Here is a 21,945-nt window from a genome sequence, read left to right as displayed (position 1 = left end):
AATAGAGGTTCAGTAGCTCATTCATCTTTCTTCTCATAACTCACGGTAATAAAGTATAAGGAGTTTCGAATTGACTTCCTGTTCCGGAGTAAGTAGCTCTCCGCAGCTAATGTTTACTCTCCTGTAAAGCTACTAACTCCTTCAATCCGGGAAGAGAAGGGCATAGAGGGGCAGCTTCTCATCCAGCTTACCTAGTTCAATCCGGGAAGAGAAGGTCATATCGGAAAAGAAGAATACATAGTTCTGTTTACCAGGGTTCAAGAAAGAATTGGAATTGATAAGGATTGGCAAGAAGAGCAAAGCAATGAGACAAGAATAGTCGGCGAAGCAACGAAACCAATAGAGAGAGGAGCGAGGACAGTTCGAGCGTTAGAAGTAGCAGGGTCAAGGTAGCATTCCTTGTAGCAGCACTCTAGTATTTAGTAAATTCTTTGACTAAGGCCTAGAATCACTCTTGAGAAAAGGCCTGATTTACATAATGTCTCGAAGGCAAGGGAATAGAGGCAAAGGAGTTGAGGATTGACTTCCCTTCCAATTCAGGAGAACGAATAGTCTTTCCCTCGTTCAGTAGCTTAGCCATGAGACCGTAAAAAAGTAAAGGACAGAAGCAACGAGACCGAGTTCAATCAGTCCAGTCCAATGCAGGGGAAGAATAAATAGGTGAAGGAGAAAGAATATGCTTGACCGAGTATACTGTGAAAGAATAACTCACACACAATCACTTCCTTTTCATAACGAACAATCACTGAATGAAGAGAATAGAGGTTCACTCGCTTGCTCTCTTTCTTTCATTCTCTTTCTGTAAAGTTTAATTAATCTTGTCTTGCTTTCGTCAGACTCTTTTCTTTTCCCGACTGTAAAGGAATATCTGATTCTTCTTCTTTCATTATTCTTTAGAAGGTGAAGTAGCTCTCAGTTCAGGCAATGGAGAATTAATAAGGAGTCTTTCAACACTTTCTCATCCAGCCTATCTATTTACCGAGTGAAAGAATAAATAGGGACGAGCAAGAAGGTTCAGGAGAATGCATCTTGCTTGAGTATTGATCTTTTACAGTGAAGGGAGAGTAGTACGTACATTAACGACTTTACTTTCTTTACAGGCATGAGAGTCAAAGGAGTCTTAATTTACAGTTCAAGAATCTATAGGGGAAAGAAGGGAGAGGTGAACAATAACTGAGAATAACGAACCATAACTGAAGGGAATATCGGTTTCAGGGGCAGGTTCATGAGTAAAAAGGGAGAGGATCAAGATCAGTTAAAGAATTAATATTTCTTATAAAAGAGGAAAAGATTGAAGGTTGAGGAGCGAATCATCCAGCCGCTTGACTTACCTTGTTCAAGAGTGAAATCTGGTTCCGGTTCCATATAGAATAGAAGCTGATAGTTTATAGGAGGTTCACTCTCATTCATCTTGATCTTGTCTTGCTTTCGGCTTGACTTCCCTCCCTTCCGGTCAGTAGCGCAGCGAACATCCTTTCATTTGTTGGAGAGGTTCCGGAGTAAACTCTAATTCATCTTTCCTTCCTGTTTTCAAGTCTTTCCTTCTGGAGTTTAGTCTCTTTGATATGAACCAAAAAACATGAATCATACAATATACTTCAATGACGATGTGAAGAAAAAGTTGTCAAAATTATCAAAAGATGTTTCAATGCATGCCATATTGAAGAAGAGTGAAGTTTGATTGTTATAAATTTTGGGTGGGTTACAATTTAGAGTTTTTAGAACTTTTTATTTACTTTAGGTTACAATTACATAATGGTTAATTATGACCATTAAGTATGAATGTTACAAGTCTTGGAATGCCTAGTAGTTTCATTTTGAGGCTATATAAAGCCATGTATGTTGTATTTGTAAGGGACTTGAAAAATATAGTAAAGAAGCATTTGTGCTCTTCTTTAGCCAATGGCTAAGTTTCTTTGCAATTCTATGTAGTTTAGGTTGCATGTAGAATCATTCAAGCTCGACATGATCAATCTTGCTTGTGGAGTGATTCGAATCTCAAGCAAGTGTTCTTGCCTTGAGATATTTGATCAACAAGAATCATTCAAGCTAGACATGATCGATCTTGCTTGTGGAGTGATTCGAATCTCAAACAATGTTCTTGCCTTGAGATATTCGATCAACAAGGTAATCCGAATCTTACTCCCCTTGTAGTGGTTCCATATCTTATCACTCTTTCCTGTCCCTGAATTTATTCAACCACTGTAAAGGAGAGAGGAGAGAATCTTTCGTTTCGTCTTCAGTCTCATTCTTCTTTCATTTTCTTCTTCTTTTCTTTACTATTCCTTGTTTTTGCGAGAATTCTTAATTCATGACAAACGAAGACTAAAGCAAGTGTTGGATTCAATGCTGGTGTTAAAGATTCTAAATTGACTTATTATACTCCTGAATATGAAACCAATGATAATAATATCTTGGCAGCATTATGAGTAACTCCTCAACTGGGAGTTCCACCCGAGGAAGTAGGGGCCGCTGTAGCTGCTGCTGAATCTTCTACTGGTACATGGACAACTGTGTGGACCGATGGGCTTACCAGTCTTGATCGTTATGTTACAAAGGACGATGCTATGGATGTTCCTGCTGGAGAAGAAAATCAATATATTGTTTATCTAGCTGCTTATCCCTTAGACCCTTTTGAAGAAGGTTCTGTTACTAACTGACTTCCATTGTGGTTAATTGGATTCAAGGCTCTGCGTGCTCTCTCTACGTCTGAAGTATTTGCGAATCCCTACTGCTTATATTCAAACACTTTCCAAGGCCCGCCTCATGGTATCCAGGTTGAAAGAGATAAGTTGAACAAGTATGTTCGCCCTCTATTGGGATGTATTATTAAATAAACCTAAATTGGGATTATCTGCTAAGAATGAATTATGGTAAGAGCAGTTTATGAATGTCTACAATGCTACTGCGAATGCGAAGAAATGATGAAAAGGGGCTTTGCTCGAGAATTGGGAGTTCATATTGTAATGCATGACTACTTAACTAGTGGATTCACTGCAAATCCTAGAAAGAAAAGAGCTACTGAAACAGAATATGCTTTACAGAGTGAAAGAAGGTAAAAGACAAAGAGAATGAATTTCATATGCTTTACCGAGTGAAAGAAGTAGAATGAATCTTGAGTTTCGGCTTTCCTGAGGAGCTACTGAACCTATTTACCGAGTCTTTGAATAAAGAGGAATGAAGCGACCTTGTTTATTGTGTTTGAAGGTAAAGGATAACGAATAAGGAGTCTTTCTTCTCTTTTTCTTTGACCTTGTTCAATCTGTTGAAGGAGCGAAGCCACTTTACAGTGAAAGAAGGGAGTCGAAAGAAGCCGAGGTTCAGGATCATTAATCTTGCTTCTTTTACCGACTGTAACTATAAAGGTGATTGAGCGAAGTCATGAGACCGATAGGATAGGTTATGAAGTTCAGAGGATCATTCATCTCTTTTCTTACTATTCTGGAGTTCAGGCAATGGAATAGCTTTCCCTGATTCTCATACAGCTGCTTTACCGACTTGAAGAGGAGAGGGAAGGAGCGACTTGGCTTTCCCCCCTTGTTTACTGTGAATGAATAAATAGGGACAAGAATGCATCTTGTTGAGTCTTTCAATGAAAGACTTTCAAGAACTGTCCCTTCTTTCATTGTTCCTGTTCCGGAGTCAATTCTCATTCATAAGCTTGACTTTAACCTATTACCCTTGTGAAAAAAAAAGGAGCTACTGAAATTGAATATGCTTTACCTAGTTCAATCAGTAGGATCAGTCTAATTCATCTTGTCTTGCTTCATTCTCTCATTTATCGAGAGTTGAGGAGAAGAAGTAGTTAAGTAAAGGACACGCGAAGGCAATGGAATAGCTTTACCGAGTTGTAGAGGTTAAGGATTGTTGAATAGGAACAGAATAAGGAGAAAGAGAAGAGACCGAGTTTACGAGGTTCAGGAGCTTCTCATCCAATCCAGCCTATTTCCCTTGTTTACAGTTCGGGAAAGAAAGGATCAAATCAAGAATAATCTTTCCCGAGTTCAGTAGTTCACTCTAATTCATCGAGAGTGTTTACAGTTGAGGCAATGGAATAGCTTGACCTTCAGATCCTCCTGTTTACCTCCTTCCTTCATTAACAAATGTGAATAGAGTATAAGGAGACTTTAGGAAGTAGCTCAGGGCATATCTATCGGGGCAGGTTCAGTCAGTCGCTTCGCTTAATAATCTCATTTGACTCTCCTCTCCCTTTTAGTTTCGGCTTTCAGCACTTCCTCCCTTCTTTGTTCCGAGTCAGGTGAAGGAAGTCGCTTCGTTTAATCTCTTTTCTTTTCCCGACTGTAAAGGTGAAAGACTGAGTGAAAGAAGGGAATGAAATTGTTCAACCAACCGACAAGTGAATGGAAAGAACAGAGAAGAGACCATAAAGGATAGGTTCAGGGGAAGGGTTTCATTCAGTAGCTCAGGGAATAGAGGTGAACAAGAACTTCCTTCGAATAAGGAACAATAACTGCACACTGTTACATATATATTCCCATAAAAAAGCTTTCCTTCCTTACACTTAAACCTAAAGAACAGAAGAAAAAGAGTTTACAGTCTTTGTGAAACCACACTTGTTCAAGTCGTCCTAAGACAAGAGCTGATAGGTTTAAGAGAAAGAATCCATAGGTTCTAGAGTTCAGGGGTTCAGAGTCGCTTTTTACATTTGTTGAGTCTTTCAAGCAGAAGAAAGAAGAAGAATAAATGGGTTACGGGAAGGTAATATTGGAAAAGGTTTAAGGTTGAGCAAATCTTTCTTATTCTTAGTTTACAGTGAATAAATGAGTGAAGGGGAATTAATCTTTCTTTTTCAATTCAAGAAGGGACAGGAGAAAGAATCGGACGGAAGGGGCGAAGCAGAGGTTAATCTTAATAAAGAAGGTCAAAGGTAAATAGGTCAAGCAGCTAATTCTCGGCCACTTTACCGAGTTGGAGAGGTTCAGGATTTCATAATGATTTATTTCCTTGTTTACAGTTCAGTTAAATAGGAGAAAGAAAGAACAGATACGAGACACACCTTGTTTACAGTTCAATCAGGTAATAACAAAGGGGAATAGAGGCTCCGGTTCATTCTAGTTTAGTAGCTAATCTCATTGACTCTACGGTAATTTAGTAGCTTCTCTTTCAATCAATTCATTCTCTGATTCATGAATTTACTCTCAAGTTCAGGATTGAATAACTCTTGTCTTGCTTGAGGCTTGACTTTCGGTTCAGGGGCGAAGACATGAAACCGAGTTGTAGAGGTTCAGGGACAGGAGAAAGAAGAAAGAGGTTCCGACCAGAGTGAAGGAGAATGCATCTTTCCTTTCGTCTTTCCTTGATTCATAAGGTTCAAGAGTGAGAGAAGGTGCAGGTTCAGGATTTCATTCATTTATTTACTCGACTGTAATAAAATATCTGATTCATCTTGTCTTTTTCTTTCTGTTCTGTCGAATGAGTCTTACAGGCAGGGGAGTAGTTCAAGAGTGAAATCAGGTTTATGAGTTTACCTCGTTTATAGTTCATTCATAAATAGGTTCTGGAGCTCAACCACTTTCACAGTTCAATCAGCAGGTTCAGGTTCTGGAGCGGAGCAATGAGACACTGATACGTGAATAAGCTTTACCTCTCATTGGACTCGGCATTAAATTAAAGGTTCAGAGGATTGAATACATAGGAACAGAATAAGAAGACAGAGAAAAGAAATAGGTTCCCGTTCAGTCGCTTCCCTTTCTTTCTCTTCGTTTACTGGGAATAGAGGAATAGGCAATGGAAGGTTCCGGAGTTCAAGATCATTCTTCTTTCATCTTGACTTCCTGTTCACTCTCATTCATTTCATATGCTTTCTTTACAGTCTTTGTTTAAATAACTCACAATCACTTCTGGTAATATAGAGAGAGGTTCAGGTTCCGGTTTCACTAGCTCTTTTCTGTACTCTCCAATTCCGGATTGAATGAAAGAATAAATAGGAGTAGGAGCCGTAGTTCAGTCTAATTCTTCTTGCTTGAGTCTTGACTCTCCATTCACCCGTCGGTAATTAATTCCATTTCCTTCTTTCTTTCACTGTAAGCTCGTTCAATCAGGTTCCGTCATTCAGAAGGTATCAGGGCCAGGTTCAGGAGAGAAGCCAAGCCAGCCTATTTACTTCCTGAAAGAAGGAATATGCTTTACCTTGTTCAATCAGGTTTAGTCGCTTCTCTTCTTCTTCATTCTGTAAAGGTTCCGGTCATAGAGGTAGGGGGAGCAAATCCCTTTTTCCCTTGTTTATTTACTGTTAGGGGAGTAAAAGAGTGAGTTCAATCAAAGAGCTACTTCATTCATCTTTCCTTCAATCAATTCATTCTTGAATCTATTCATCTTTCCTTCAATCAATTCATTCTCGAATCTATTCATCTTTCCTTCAATCAATTCATTCTCGAATCTGTTCTTTAAACTCTGTAAGCAAGGTCTCCTCTCTCTCTTTCTCCTTATGATTTAGAAAGATAAACTCGATCGAATTAATCTTGAGTCTTTACAGTGAAGGGAAAGTCAATTCTAGCTTTACCGAGTGTTTGAAGCGAGAGGGTCAGGGTCAGGTTCTTCAAATAGCTTGACCTTGTGAAAGACTGAGGGAAAGAATAAATGGGTTATGGTTTCACTATCTCTTTTCTTTTACCGACAGTAAAGTGAAGTAGCTAATGAATTGACTCTACTCTCCTGTTCTGGATTGAATGAAAGAATAAGTAATGGTTCAGTAGTTCAGGATAATTAATAAGGAGTCTCGTTTTTCCTTTCAACACTCGATTCATAACATAAGGAGAAAGAAAGAATATGCTTTACCTTGGGACGGGAACTGAAAGAATAAATAGGGAGAGGACTAAATTCATTCTTTGAATAAGGTCAGGTATTATCGTCTAAGCTAAGGTTCAAGGGAGGGAATAGAGTCTTTGGTTCAGGTTTCACTATCTCTTTCTTTTCTGTCACTCACTAAATAGGCTCAAGAGTTTACTGTTCAATCCGGTAATAAAGTATAAGGTTTAGTAGTTAAGTCTCTTTCTCTCCTCTGCCTTCAAAGACTGTAAAAGATAGGTGATTGAGCGAAGCAGCGAGACTGAGAGTTTACGAGGGATAATTCATCCATCATTCTTGTTGAGTCTTTAAACACTTGAAGGTAAAGGAGAAAGAATCCATACAATAGGTTCAATCAGGTTCATTTACATTTACACAACCTACTCCGTCTAGGGAGCTTTACCGAGTGAAAGAAGAATCGACCAGGAGCAGAGAAAGAAACCCGAGTGAAAGAAAAGAGTTCTATCTCATTAATAATCTTTACTTAAACTTGACTTAAAGAAAGAAAGACCTACCTATTTATAACCGAGTTTTTGAATAAAGAGGAGCGAAGAAGTGAAACAGCTCGACCCATAACGAGAGGAGTGAAGGAGAAAGAACCCACAGTAGTGAGACGAGAAGCCGAGAAGAGGATTTAATTCATTGACTCGACTGTAAAAGGATAAGTTCAGGTTTAATATGAATTGACTCTAAACACTGTATAGGTGATTGAGTGAACAGCATAAAGAAGGTCATATCGGTTCAGTCGCTTTACCAAGTGAAAGAGTGAAAGAAAGAATCGGAGAAGGAATCTTTAGTCTTTACTTACTAATTACCTACTTCAATCAAAGAGCTACTGAATGAACCAACCCCTTTACCCACTGTAACTGTCTCAGTCTCATCTTTCGTTGAGTCTTTGTTTACTGTGTTTGAAGAGAAGAGTGAGAGGTGAACAAGAACTTATAATAACGAACAATCACGGAACAAGTAGTTCAATCTCTTGAATATCTTTCTTACAGGGAATATATTCTTTGGTTTATGAGCTGATCTTTCTTCATTTTCTTTGTTTATAGGGTACAAGGAATAGAATAAATAGGAAGGAGCCGGTCAGGTAATATCGTCGTTGGTGTAGGAGCTCTCGTGTCAACCACTTCTCGTAAAAAGGAAGAAGCTGATAGACTGTAAAGTTTAGTAGCTAATTCATTTACTCTACTATCAAGGTGATTGAACTTCTCTTTGACTCTCATGTAAAGCAGGTAATGCATTGATTCTTTCACAGTAAAAAGATAGGATAAAGGGTGTCAGGTTGGTTCGGCTTTCTCTTTTTGGTTTCTTCTTCTTCTTTCTTTCTATACTCTAACTAAGGGTTCCGGTTCAGGATTGAATATGCTTGGACAGGAGTTTACCTCTTTCCTTACTGTTCAGTCTTTAGAATAAGGAGTGTTTACAGTTGAGTAATCAAAGAGTGAAAGAAAAGACAAAGTAGTATTGATTGAGCTTCTCATTCTTGATTTCCGAATTAAAGGTTTGAGTCTCGGAGTGTTTACAGTGAGTGAAAGAAGGTTGAAGGAGAATGCATCTTTTGTGGAGTCTTAGTTTGAAGTTCAATCAGGGGAAGGATTAGATCAAGAATGAATCTTTCGGCTTTTCAAGAATAAGGAACAATAACAGACGGTAATGTAATAGAGGTTGTTCAGGTCAAGGATCCAGAGAAGAGCTAAGATTCCCCACCCAGTTTAAGGAAAGATCAGAGAAAGAATCAAACACCCATTTATTTAGTGAAAGAATAGTTCAACCCTTACGAGGTTCAGGAGTGAGAAAGCAAGAAGGTTCGAGAGTTTACAAGCAAGAGAGGAATAGGGACAATTGAGAGAGAGATAGTTTACGAGGTTTAGTCGAATTAAAGGTTGAGTCTTAGTTTACAGTGAAAGACTAAATGAAAGAAGAGTGGAGAGTCAAGACGAAAGAGAAACCCTGAACCAGATTGCCCAAGGTAAAAGACAAAGAGAGAGAATTAAATGATTGAAGACTTAGCCGAAACCTTGAATCTGAACCTCTACAACTCGGTAAAGCTGCTTCTGCCTTCCCTTGCTTCCCCGGCACCGATATGACCTTTATTTAGAGAATGAAAGATGAATGAGCCTGAGCAGTAAAGAAAGAATAAACTCTTTCTTTATTAATGATCTTTCCCTACTTTACTTAACTTATGAACCTTTGACTGATCTAACTCGGTCTCGTGGCTTTGCCCCTTTCTTTACTGTCTTTGTTTGAAGGTGGACTCAATCAAAGAAGATTAATGAGAGGAACTCTTGAACAAGGTAATAGGCTGGCTGAGAATCAGGTAAAGCTCTGGACCTTATTGATTGATTCTTTGACTGCTCTTGATCCTTTCTTGCTTTCACTCTTAAACATAGGCTGGAAGGTAAAGGGGTTGAACCTCTCCCTATTTATTCTTTCAATTGATTGAATCTGGAAACTCTCTCTCTCTATTACCTGACCTTCGAAGACTCGGTAAATGGGGCGGGATGATCAGCGACTGAACCGGACCCTTTCCTTTAGAGAATGAAATCAGGTAATGGAATTGTTCAACCGAGTTCCATCAGGGAGAGAGAGGAAATGAATTAGCGGCTTTACCCCGTGAAAGAAGAATCGGCCAGTTTACCCTCTGTTCAATTTGGTAATATTAGTTCAGGAAGAAGACAAGTTGGAGAGGTTCAATAGCTCAGGAGAAGGATTGAATTCATATTTACTCGACATAGGAAAGGAATATCCTCTTATTCTTGCATTCTCGTCGGGTTCTGGTTCATTAGCTTCTCTTTCATTTTCTTCTTTAATCAATGAATTAGCACCTTGACCTTGTCTTTGTTTGAGTGAAATCAGGAAAAGGTTTAAGGAAGGTTGAGTCTCATTCATCTTTAGTTGAGTCTAGGAGAGTGAAAGAAGTACAATGGTTATGAGAAGAGGGAAGGGAGTAAGTTACGAGACGAGAAGAGAAAGAAGCCGAGGGGAAGGAGCTTCTCATCCAATCCAGCCTATTTCCCTTGCTTGTTCAAGAGTGAAATCAGGGAGAGGTGAATGTGAAATGAAAGAATTTCATATGTTTTACCTCCGAGTAAAAGAGTGAAAGAATCATCCTCCAGTTCAGGAGCGAAGACGAAGGAAGACAGAGTGAAATCAGGTTCCCTTGTTTACTGTTCAAGAAGAAATAGGGGAAGGAGAAAGAATCCATCAATAGATTCAGAAGTGAGACCGAGTTTACAGTTCAATCATGGATCAGAGAGAGTGAAATCAAGGAGATTAGAGAAAGAAGCCGAGGGGAAGTCTCATTCATCTTTCTTACAGGAGAGTCAAAGGGAAGAGACCGAGATCAGTCAAAGGTTTAAGGTTTTCTCTTTCGGCCCGAGTTTACTGTCCATCAGGGCGAGTAAATTCATTGAATATGATTTACCTCCTTTAATGACCTAAAAAAGAGGAGTGCATGATAATTCATCTTATGTCTTGACTGACTGTTCCGTAGTTCTGTCTAATTCTTCTTCCATCTTTCATTTCTCTTCTTCAATAAAAGACTGTTAGGTTCAGTCTCATTAATGTTGAGATTCTCCCTATTCTCTTTTTGTAAAAGTTCCAAGCAGGGAATAGAGTCAACGAAGAATACATAGTCCTATTTACCCTGTTCTATCTAGTGAAGGAATCTTGTCTTCGTCTTCTTCCTTCTTTCTTTTCTTTACTCGACTGACTAGATAGGTGATTGAGGTTCAGGTGAAGTAGCTCAACTCATATCGGTGAAGGAGAATTGCAGCTCCTTTTCCTATTCCTATTTATTCTTTCACTGTAAACAAGGATAGTCAAAGGTTTGAGGTTGAGTCTTTCAAAGCAGCTAACTTCTGAATTTATTCAAACAAAAACTGTAAACTCTCTTTAATATTTCATCTCCCTTCTTTCTCTTTCACTGTAAACTCTCTTTCTTCTCCCCTCCCTTCACTTGTCGGTTTCACCCATTGCCTTCTTTCATTCATAAGGTAACATAGGGTCAGGTCATAGAGGTTATAGTTTCGGAGCTCTCGTGTTAAACACTTCCTCTTTTTCTTTGACTGATAAGGGTTACCGAGAAGAGGGAAAGGAAGAAGACTCAGAAAAAATCAAGTCAATTCGCACTTGGCTTAGAGAATAAGCTCTTACATTCATATTCAAAATAAGAGAAGAACAAAAAGGTAGTGAAGATAAAAGTATAATCAGAAGAGTAAGAAAGAACTCATGATCATCTTCTTTCTCGGGGCATACCAATTACTTTTACGTAGATGAGAGTCAGAAAAGCATCATTTGTTGAGTAAGAAGGAAGGGAAAAGGTAGAAGCTGATAAGGGAAGGCAGAAGCTGATAAGGGAAGGCAACAGAAGCTGATTAAAGTTCAGGCAGAAGCTGATAAAGTTCAGGAAAGGGAATATAGTAGAGGAAAAGGCTCAGGTGAAATAGGGAAGGATCATTAATCTTGAATTCTCTGATTCATGAATTTACTCTCCTCTAAAGGGATTGAATGAAAGAATAAGTAGGAGCAGGAGTGAGCCCAATAGAATAGGTGTAGGTCAGGTAATAAATAATAGCATAAAGTCAAAGGAAGAAGACGCAGACAAAGTGACAATCAGGTTCAGTAGAAAGAATATGTATGATTTACTGACTATAAAGATGAATGAAATCAGTCTAATTCATCTTGAGTTAGGTTTAGCAGAATGAGTAGGGAGAAAAGCTGATAGATAGTTTACGGTTCAGGGGTGAAGACAGGAGAAAGAATCCATCATTTTATTCTTCTTTCAATTCATTTTCTTTTCTTTTACCTCCTTCAATCAGGAAAAGGTGAATGAGTCAGTAGGGAGATGATTCAACTCGAATGAATAGTCTTGACTCTCCTGTAAAGGAATAGAATATCTTGTCTTGCTTGAGGCTTGACTTACTAATTACCTACCTCGTTCAATAAGGGAAGGAGAGGTTCTTGTTTCTTCTTCTTTTCTTTTACCGACTGTAAAGTTCAGGATTCAATGAATAATAGGGTCATCAGGTCATAGAGGTTCAAGTTCAGAAAGTAGGGAAAGAGAATAATCTTCAGTCTTTACTTATAGTTCAGTCGCATTACAAAGAAGGTTCTTCAGGTTAATAAATCAGGTAACAGGTAAATAGGTAAGCTAATTCATGGACTCGACTCTAAAGGAAAAGGAGTGAATGAAAGAAAGAAGAAGCAAAAGAATTAATCTTCAGTCTTTCCTTACGAGGTCAAGGAGAGAGAGAAAGAAGGAAAAAAATATGCTTGAATTAATCTTCAGTTTTTGGTTACAGAATAACTCACACACAAGCACTTATAATAACTCACAACCATGTAACAAAGGAAAGAAAAGAGCTACTTCACCTATTTACCTCCTTCAATCTGTCTCAGTCTCATCTTCAGTCTTTCCTTACGAGGTCAAGGAGAGACAGAAAGAAGGAAAAAAATATGCTTGAATTAATCTTCAGTCTTTGGTTACAGAATAACTCACACACAAGCACTTATAATAACTCACAACCATGTAACAAAGGAAAGAAAAGAGCTACTTCACCTATTTACCTCCTTCAATCTGTCTCAGTCTCATCTTCAGTCTTTCCTTACGAGGTCAAGGAGAGACAGAAAGAAGGAAAAAAATATGCTTGAATTAATCTTCAGTCTTTGGTTACAGAATAACTCACACACAAGCACTTATAATAACTCACAACCATGTAACAAAGGAAAGAAAAGAGCTACTTCACCTATTTACCTCCTTCAATCTGTCTCAGTCTCATCTTCAGTCTTTGGTTACAGTTCAAGAAAGAATAACTCACACACAAGAACAAATTGTAATAGTAGATAGAGTCAAAGAAAAGGAGATTAGCATCCAGCCGCTTTCTTTATCGAGGGAAAGACAGAGAGAAATAGGGTTTAGGTTCATGAGTTCAGTAGTGATTGAGGTTACTGAGTGAGAAAGCAAGAGTAAAGAAAGAGGAGCAAAGAGAAGCAAGCAATGAGACCTATAGAATAGGAGAAGAGAAAGAAGTCGGCCAAGGTTCAGCAGGAGAATGCATAAGAAAAGAGTCTTGACTTTCAGTTTCAGGTTCTCTCTCAGGAAAGAGAAAAGAGAAAGATCAAGAAGAAATAGTAATAAGGAGCAAAGCCACAAGACGAGAAGAGGAGATAAATCAGTTTCAGTAGTGAAGGGGAGCGAAGGAAGCCACTCGACCCTAAAGTAAAGGACAGAAGATGCAAGCTTTAACCTATTTTTACCAAGCGAGCAAGTGTTTGAAAGAATAAGGAGCGAAGTAGGGAGACAAAATAAAGCGAATAAGCGAAGCTATGAGACAAAATAAAAACGAATGAGCGAAGCGGCTTGACCAAGGGAAGGGAGAGATAAGGAATGAAGCGGTGAGACATAAAATAGAGGACAAAGGAGGCAATTCAATCCTCAATTTACCTAGTGGTGAAAGTATAATATAGGCTCAGGAGTCAAGGATCATTAATAGGAGTAGAGGGAGACTGTTAAGAACAAGAAAGAACAGATGAGAGACCGGCCATATGTCATCTTTAGTAGAATTCCATTTTCGCATGGAGTCTTAGTTTGAATGAAGTCTTTGAAGGTGAAGGAAGGATCATTCTTGCTTCTTTGTCTTACAGGAGAGTCAAAAAAGAAAAGGGTTTCGGTTCAGTCTTTACTTGTTCCAGAAGGTGAAGGAGAGAAGCGGTAAGACTACTCTTTCAGTCTTGACTTGATCTTTGTCTTTCATTTGTTTGTTCAGTCTTTACAGCTGAATCAAAGGAAAGCAAAGAGAAGAGGCACTAAGTAAAGTACAAGACAGGACGGACGGAAGGAAGATGCAAACACCTATTACCTACCTCAATGAGTTCAAGGAGAAAGAAGAAATAGGTATAGGAGTGAGACCAATAGAATAGGAAAAGGCAATTGAATTGCTTTACTTTCCGAGGAAACAGTGAAAGAAGAAATAGGTGTAGGAGCTCAGATGCTTTAAAAAAGAGTAAATAGTCTCTCTCTTTCGCTGGGAGTTCGTTTTTCTTTCATTTTCTCGACTGTAAAGGTGAAGGAGAATACATCTTTAATCAGGAAAAGAATAAATAAATAAAATAGTATAAGGGGAAGGAGCAAACATAACAAATTTGAGACCAGAAAGAAGGATAGGAAAAAGTGAATGAGCTGATCAGCCAGCTTACCTAGTTCCCTTGTGGTTGAATACAAAAAGAGGAACAAAGAAATGAAACCGTAAAGGAGAAGATCCATCAGCGAGAGGAAAGCAAAGAGAAGAGAACGAATGAATAAGGAGTGTTTACAGTTCCGTTCAAGAAAAGGTTTACGGTTGAGGATAATTAATAAGGAGTCTTGAAAGCAAAGCAAAGAGTGATTTCTTTACCTCGTTAAATAATCCATAGGATTAGGAGTTCACTCTCATTAAGGAGAAAGATCAGAGACAGAGCTAAGATTCCCAGTTACAATGAATAAATAGGGAGAGGACAGAAAACATTCGAGAAGAGACCGGCCAATAGTTCTAAGAGAGATTCAGTAATTTACCGAGTTCAATCTATCTGGTGAAAAAGAAGGTTCTGGTTCCGAAGGAATATCTTATTCTGCCTCACTCAATCTTTCCTTTCTCTTCTTCTTCTTCTTTACCATTCTTGTCAGGTTCAGGTAAAGGTTCTTCAAACACCTACCTATTTACTTACCTTGTTCAATCAGGGAAGGTTCCGTCTAGAGCTCAGTCTCTTTTCTTTGATTTACTCGAGACTGTAAAGGTAAAGTCAGATCAGGATCATTTAGTTAGGTAGCTAAAAAGGTATTGAAGATAGAAAGAAGTTTAATCATTCAATATGAACAAACACGTAATAATAAAGGAGAGGAGCAGATCATCCAGCCCCCTTTACTAAGTTTACTGTGAAAGAAGAAATAGGTGGTGAAGTAGCGTAGCTCAGGGAATAAAAGAAAAGGGGAAGGCCATAGCTTTACCTCCTGATGAAATAAGGTCAGGTCATTGAGAGTAGAGGAAAAGCTGAAACATCATTAATAGAAGAGTAAGTAGCGAGAGGATCAAGATCAGATCAAGAAGCCGAGGTTACGATTTCAGGTTCAGTCTTTCTTTGCGGTTACTGGGAATAAGAATAGAGGTTCCAGGCTAAGGAGGGAAATACGGTTGGGGAAGAAGTAATAGAAAAAATAGTCTAGGAGTGAAGCAGTGAATAAATAAGTAATGGTTGTGAGACAGACCAATAGAATAGATTCATTAGTTCAAGAGGGAGGGTTCAGCCTCATTCATAAGAAGGAGTATTCATCCTTTTCTTTTACACTGTTCAATCACAATCAGGGAATACAATATAAGGGGAAGGGACAAAGACATGAAACCGAGTTGGAGAGGAGTGATGTCTCCAAAGGTTCCGAGGGCAGGTTCAGGAAGGTAAGAATAAAACACAAGAACAGAAGGGGCAGGTTCAGTCTCATTAATTTTTCTTCTTTAAAGAAGCTTAGGTAAATGAATTAGCGGCCCTTGTTTACTGTTCGTTCAAGAATAAAACACAAGAACAGAAGGGACAGGTTTAGTCTCATTAATCTTTCTTCTTACAGCAGTGAAGGGAGAGTCTCAAAGAGTGAAAGAAGATGATATGAATCAAAAAACATCAATCATACAATATACATCAATGACGATGTGAAGAAAAAGTTGTCAAAATTATCAAAAGATGTTTCAATGCATGCCACATTGAAGAAGAGTGAAGTTTGATTGTTCTAAATTTTTGGTGGGTTACAATTTAGAGTTTTTAGGACTTTTTATTTACTTTAGGTTACAATTACATAATGGTTAATTATGACCATTAAGTATGAATGTTACAATTCTTGGAATGCCTAGTAGTTTCATTTTGAGGCCATATAAAGCCATGTATGTTGTATTTGTAAAAAACTTGGAAAATATAGTAAAAGAAGCATTTGTGCTCTTCTTTGGCCGATGACTATGTAGTTTAGGTTGCATGTAGAATCATTCAAGCTTGACATGATCAATCTTGCTTGTGGAGTGATTCGAATCTCAAGCAAGTGTTCTTTCCTTGAGATATTTGATCAACAAGAATCATTCAAGCTAGACATGATCGATCTTGCTTGTGGAGTGATTCGAATCTCAAACAATGTTCTTGCCTTGAGATATTCGATCAACAAGGTAATCCGAATCTTACTCCCCTTCTAGTGGTTCCGTATCTTCTCATTTGGTATCAGAGCTTCAGGCTCAAGATCGGATATATGTTTCCTTTGCATTTTTTTTTTCTCAATTTGATTTTTATTTATTTTTTATCTTTTTAGTTTTTAATCGACCTAGAATTAAAAATTCAATCTTTGCTCTATTACAAATTTTGAGAGGTGAGAATGAGAGCTTCATTTGTGTAACTGAGTTTAAAAAGAGTGGCCCAAAATTCCTTCAGTGTATACTCGTGAGAGAGTGTTGTGAGGTCCATCGTATTTCCATAACTTATTTTTTGTAGCAAAGTTTCACAAATAGATTCGAGGACGAATCCTCTGAAGAAGTGGAGAATGATATGAATCAAAAAACATCAATCATACAATATACATCAATGACGATGTGAAGAAAAAGTTGTCAAAATTATCAAAAGATGTTTCAATGCATGCCACATTGAAGAAGAGTGAAGTTTGATTGTTCTAAATTTTTGGTGGGTTACAATTTAGAGTTTTTAGGACTTTTTATTTACTTTAGGTTACAATTACATAATGGTTAATTATGACCATTAAGTATGAATGTTACAATTCTTGGAATGCCTAGTAGTTTCATTTTGAGGCCATATAAAGCCATGTATGTTGTATTTGTAAAAAACTTGGAAAATATAGTAAAAGAAGCATTTGTGCTCTTCTTTGGCCGATGACTATGTAGTTTAGGTTGCATGTAGAATCATTCAAGCTTGACATGATCAATCTTGCTTGTGGAGTGATTCGAATCTCAAGCAAGTGTTCTTTCCTTGAGATATTTGATCAACAAGAATCATTCAAGCTAGACATGATCGATCTTGCTTGTGGAGTGATTCGAATCTCAAACAATGTTCTTGCCTTGAGATATTCGATCAACAAGGTAATCCGAATCTTACTCCCCTTCTAGTGGTTCCGTATCTTCTCATTTGGTATCAGAGCTTCAGGCTCAAGATCGGATATATGTTTCCTTTGCATTTTTTTTTTCTCAATTTGATTTTTATTTATTTTTTATCTTTTTAGTTTTTAATCGACCTAGAATTAAAAATTCAATCTTTGCTCTATTACAAATTTTGAGAGGTGAGAATGAGAGCTTCATTTGTGTAACTGAGTTTAAAAAGAGTGGCCCAAAATTCCTTCAGTGTATACTCGTGAGAGAGTGTTGTGAGGTCCATCGTATTTCCATAACTTATTTTTTGTAGCAAAGTTTCACAAATAGATTCGAGGACGAATCCTCTGAAGAAGTGGAGAATGATATGAATCAAAAAACATCAATCATACAATATACATCAATGACGATATGAAGAAAAAGTTGTCAAAATTATCAAAAGATGTTTCAATGCATGCCACATTGAAGAAGAGTGAAGTTTGATTGTTCTAAATTTTGGGTGGGTTACAATTTAGAGTTTTTAGGACTTTTTATTTACTTTAGGTTACAATTACATAATGGTTAATTATGACCATTAAGTATGAATGTTACAATTCTTGGAATGCCTAGTAGTTTCATTTTGAGGCTATATAAAGCCATGTATGTTGTATTTGTAAGAGACTTGAAAAATATAGTAAAAGAAGCATTTGTGCTCTTCTTTAGCCAATGGCTAAGTTTCTTTGCAATTCTATGTAGTTTAGGTTGCATGTAGAATCATTCAAGCTCGACATGATCAATCTTGCTTGTGGAGTGATTCGAATCTCAAGCAAGTGTTCTTGCCTTGAGATATTTGATCAACAAGAATCATTCAAGCTAGACATGATCGATCTTGCTTGTGGAGTGATTCGAATCTCAAACAATGTTCTTGCCTTGAGATATTCGATCAACAAGGTAATCCGAATCTTACTCCCCTTGTAGTGGTTCCTTATCTTATCATTTGGTATCAGAGCTTCAGGCTCAAGATCGGATATATGTTTCCTTTGCATTTTTTTTTTCTCAATTTGATTTTTATTTATTTTTTATCTTTTTAGTTTTTAATCGACCCAGAATTCAAAATTCAATCTTTGCTCTATTTCAAATTTTGAGAGGTGAGAATGAGAGCTTCATTTGTGTAACTGAGTTTAAAAAGAGTGGCCCAAAATTCCTTCAGTGTATACTCGTGAGAGAGTGTTGTGAGGTCCATCGTATTTCCATAACTTATTTTTTGTAGCAAAGTTTCACAAATAGATTCGAGGACGAATCCTCTGAAGAAGTGGAGAATGATATGAATCAAAAAACATCAATCATACAATATACATCAATGACGATATGAAGAAAAAGTTGTCAAAATTATCAAAAGATGTTTCAATGCATGCCACATTGAAGAAGAGTGAAGTTTGATTGTTCTAAATTTTGGGTGGGTTACAATTTAGAGTTTTTAGGACTTTTTATTTACTTTAGGTTACAATTACATAATGGTTAATTATGACCATTAAGTATGAATGTTACAATTCTTGGAATGCCTAGTAGTTTCATTTTGAGGCCATATAAAGCCATGTCTGTTGTATTTGTAAAGAACTTGGAAAATATAGTAAAAGAAGCATTTGTGCTCTTCTTTGGCCAATGACTATGTAGTTTAGGTTGCATGTAGAATCATTCAAGCTCGACATGATCAATCTTGCTTGTGGAGTGATTCGAATCTCAAGCAAGTGTTCTTGCCTTGAGATATTTGATCAACAAGAATCATTCAAGCTAGACATGATCGATCTTGCTTGTGGAGTGATTCGAATATCAAACAATGTTCTTGCCTTGAGATATTCGATCAACAAGGTAATCCGAATCTTACTCCCCTTGTAGTGGTTCCGTATCTTATCATTTGGTATCAGAGCTTCAGGCTCAAGATCGGATATATGTTTCCTTTGCATTTTTTTTTTCTCAATTTGATTTTTATTTATTTTTTATCTTTTTAGTTTTTAATCGACCCAGAATTAAAAATTCAATCTTTGCTCTATTACAAATTTTGAGAGGTGAGAATGAGAGCTTCATTTGTGTAACTGAGTTTAAAAGGAGTGGCCCAAAATTCCTTCAGTGTATTCTCGTGAGAGAGTGTTGTGAGGTCCATCGTATTTCCATAACTTATTTTTTGCAGCAAAGTTTCACAAATAGATTCGAGGACGAATCCTCTGAAGAAGTGGAGAATGATATGAATCAAAAAACATCAATCATACAATATACATCAATGACGATGTGAAGAAAAAGTTGTCAAAATTATCAAAAGATGTTTCAATGCATGCCACATTGAAGAAGAGTGAAGTTTGATTGTTCTAAATTTTGGGTTGGTTACAATTTAGAGTTTTTAGGACTTTTTATTTACTTTAGGTTACAATTACATAATGGTTAATTATGACCATTAAGTATGAATGTTACAATTCTTGGAATGCCTAGTAGTTTCATTTTGAGGCCATATAAAGCCATGTATGTTGTATTTGTAAAAAACTTGGAAAATATAGTAAAAGAAGCATTTGTGCTCTTCTTTGGCCAATGACTATGTAGTTTAGGTTGCATGTAGAATCATTCAAGCTCGACATGATCAATCTTGCTTGTGGAGTGATTCGAATCTCAAGCAAGTGTTCTTGCCTTGAGATATTTGATCAACAAGAATCATTCAAGCTAGACATGATCGATCTTGCTTGTGGAGTGATTCGAATATCAAACAATGTTCTTGCCTTGAGATATTCGATCAACAAGGTAATCCGAATCTTACTCCCCTTCTAGTGGTTCCATATCTTATCATTTGGTATCAGAGCTTCAGGCTCAAGATCGGATATATGTTTCCTTTGCATTATTTTTTCTCAATTTGATTTTTATTTATTTTTTATCTTTTTAGTTTTTAATCGACCCATAATTAAAAATTCAATCTTTGCTCTATTACAAATTTTGAGAGGTGAGAATGAGAGCTTCATTTGTGTGACTGAGTTTAAAAGGAGTGGCCCCAAATTACTTCAGTGTATACTCGTGAGAGAGTGTTGTGAGGTCCATCGTATTTCCATAACTTATTTTTTGCAGCAAAGTTTCACAAATAGATTCGAGGACGAATCCTCTGAAGAAGTGGAGAATGATATGAATCAAAAAACATCAATCATACAATATACATCAATGACGATGTGAAGAAAAAGTTGTCAAAATTATCAAAAGATGTTTCAATGCATGCCACATTGAAGAAGAGTGAAGTTTGATTGTTCTAAATTTTGGGTGGGTTACAATTTAGAGTTTTTAGGATTTTTTATTTACTTTAGGTTACAATTACATAATGGTTAATTATGACCATTAAGTATGAATGTTACAATTCTTGGAATGCCTAGTAGTTTCATTTTGAGGCCATATAAAGCCATGTATGTTGTATTTGTAAAAACTTTGGAAAATATAGTAAAAGAAGCATTTGTGCTCTTCTTTGGCCAATGACTATGTAGTTTAGGTTGCATGTAGAATCATTCAAGCTCGACATGATCAATCTTGCTTGTGGAGTGATTCGAATCTCAAGCAAGTGTTCTTGCATTGAGATATTTGATCAACAAGAATCATTCAAGCTAGACATGATCGATCTTGCTTGTGGAGTGATTCGAATCTCAAACAATGTTCTTGCCTTGAGATATTCGATCAACAAGGTAATCCGAATCTTACTCCCCTTGTAGTGATTCCTTATCTTATCAGAAGGTTATGTAGTTCTGTCTTAAGGAGTGTTTACAGTTCAGAAGGTGAAGGTCCAGGGAAAGTGAATGAGAGTTCAGTCTCTTTTCTTTCAAACAAACCTGGAATAGGAATATCTGATTCTTCTTCTTTCATTCTATACTCTTTACTCCCCAGTAAAGGTTCTGAAAGTGATTGAGTTTGCCTCCTACAATCACTAAAGGTAATAAAGGGGAGGGAGCTCAATCAGGTTCAGTAGTTAAGGCAATGGAAGGATCAGACCCATAGCGTGAGAGAGGAGTGAAGCCAAGTGAAAGAATAACTAATAATAACGAATCGGAATTGAAGGGACAGGTTTAGGAGCAAACAAACAGACCTACAGAAGGGAATGAGAACCATAGAATAGGTGAAGGAGGGAAAGAAGGTTCAGGTTCATTAATCTTTCGTTGAGTCTTGACTTGAAACACTTTCTTTTTCAGGATCAAGATCAGAGACAGAGCTAAGATTCCCAGTTTACAGTTCAAGAGTGAAAGAAGGATTGAATATCCGAGTTTAGGAGCTTCTCATCCAGCCCATTTCCCTCGTAAAATCATGTACCATGATCACTCTATTTAAAGAGTCATGTTTGCATGTTCATGCAAATTTGAGATCACGAAATTTTGACACTCAAAATTCTACTCAAATGTTTGGGATTATGTGACAAGCATGCATGTTTGAGTTAACCAAATTTTGACACCTCAAAATTCCACTAACATGGATTTTTCCATTAAATGAAGTCAACATTTTGACTTTCTTCATTTTAATTCAACAATTAATTTGAATAATTAATTTCAAATTAAAGTAACATTAAATGATTAATTAAACTATTTAATTAATATTTAATATTAATTCAAATGCCAATTCTAATCAATTCCACACATACTTGATTAAGATATTTAATTTAAATATCTCAAATTCACTCTTTTTGTTTAATTCGTAAATAAAACAAAAATGCAGTTAAATATATCATATATATGTAGCGCATATTCCCTAATTTGAATTCGAACACTTCGAACTCACTCGTCACACTGTCCTATGGTTTAGTCCGATATGAGCTAGCAGAGGGACCTAATGGACCTATAGATCATGGGCTCCAACGATCCAAGATTAACGGGTTAAAGTCATTAACCTTGTTAACCAACATTCGTTAACTACTAGGACACTCCACTATAGCCTAGTAGTTGCACTCCCCTCACTATAGATATATTTCTGTCCATTTGATATAACCATGATTAGTAAGTCGATTCTTCACAAGTTGTTCGTAACTAGAGCTGGGTCAATTAGCCGT

General features: G+C 37.1%; 1 pseudogene; it reads left to right on the top strand.

Annotated features, from left to right (window-relative positions):
• Positions 1-2,315: 2,315 nt before the first annotated feature.
• Positions 2,316-21,233, top strand: LOC111471338 (annotated as a pseudogene).
• The last annotated feature ends 712 nt before the right edge of the window (positions 21,234-21,945 follow it).

This window comes from Cucurbita maxima, unplaced genomic scaffold, assembly GCF_002738345.1.
Source record: "Cucurbita maxima cultivar Rimu unplaced genomic scaffold, Cmax_1.0 Cma_Scf00051, whole genome shotgun sequence".
NCBI lineage: Eukaryota > Viridiplantae > Streptophyta > Magnoliopsida > Cucurbitales > Cucurbitaceae > Cucurbita > Cucurbita maxima.
This window is presented reverse-complemented; position numbering and strand designations above follow the sequence as displayed.